Raw genomic sequence first — 836 nt, 5'->3', positions numbered from 1 at the left:
TTTTTTTTTTCTTCCCCCTTTAGGCTAGCAAAGACCTTCTGCTTGCATTTTCTCGGGACTTCCTGAGTGGTGAAGGTGACCTTTCCCGACATCTAAGTTTTTTAGGACTACCTGTCAGTCATGTTCAAACTCCACTTGATGAATTTGATTTTGCTGTAATAAATCTGGCTGTGGACTTACAATGTGGCATCCGTCTTGTGTGCGTTGATACAGAATTATTTTGAACTATTTATTTTTTTTCTATAATGCTTCATATGAGCTCAGCTAGGGCATTAAACTGTGAAATTCCCTTTGTTAGGAGAACAATGGAACTTCTTACCAAAAACTGGAATCTTTCAAAACAACTGAGAGTTCCTGCAATAAGTCGTCTACAGAAGATGCATAATGTTGACATTGTTCTTAATGTCCTTAAAGAGCGAGGAATTCACTTGAAAGATGAAAGTGGTAAGGCCTGGAAATCAGGGTTATTCGAAGGGCATCAGCGGACTAGTACACACTTTAATTCCCTGTTTTATTTCATAGGTGCTTCAATTGACTCCAGGGATATTGTAGATAGACACAGAGAACGAACATTAGCACTCCTGTGGAAAATTGTCTTTGCCTTCCAGGTACTATTCAATTACTACTTTTGTTTGTTTGTCACTAGTTACAAATGAGCAATAATGAAAACATCCGTTTTTCAGGAATATTTGTTGTCTGTGAAAGCCTCTAGTAGTCAAATTTTAGACTATTAAATGATCCACTTTGTATATTCAAAGTGCCATGCAAATTTTACCTAAATCTCCTATCTGTTCCCTAACAACACAGTTTAGAGCATTTTATCTGTGCTTTTTTTT

At 36.7% G+C, this 836-nt stretch overlaps 1 long non-coding RNA gene across 1 annotated transcript; it reads left to right on the top strand.

Moving 5' to 3' along the window:
* Window positions 1-40: 40 nt before the first annotated feature.
* Window positions 41-608, top strand: LOC118453187. The gene is made up of 3 exons (XR_004843113.1): window positions 41-199; window positions 299-444; window positions 523-608. It is a non-coding gene; the product is annotated as an uncharacterized LOC118453187 (long non-coding RNA).
* The last annotated feature ends 228 nt before the right edge of the window (window positions 609-836 follow it).

The sequence above is a fragment of the Egretta garzetta genome, unplaced genomic scaffold (genome assembly GCF_000687185.1).
Source record: "Egretta garzetta isolate BGI_Z169 unplaced genomic scaffold, ASM68718v1 C8445191, whole genome shotgun sequence".
Taxonomy (NCBI): Eukaryota; Metazoa; Chordata; class Aves; order Pelecaniformes; family Ardeidae; genus Egretta; species Egretta garzetta.
This window is presented reverse-complemented; position numbering and strand designations above follow the sequence as displayed.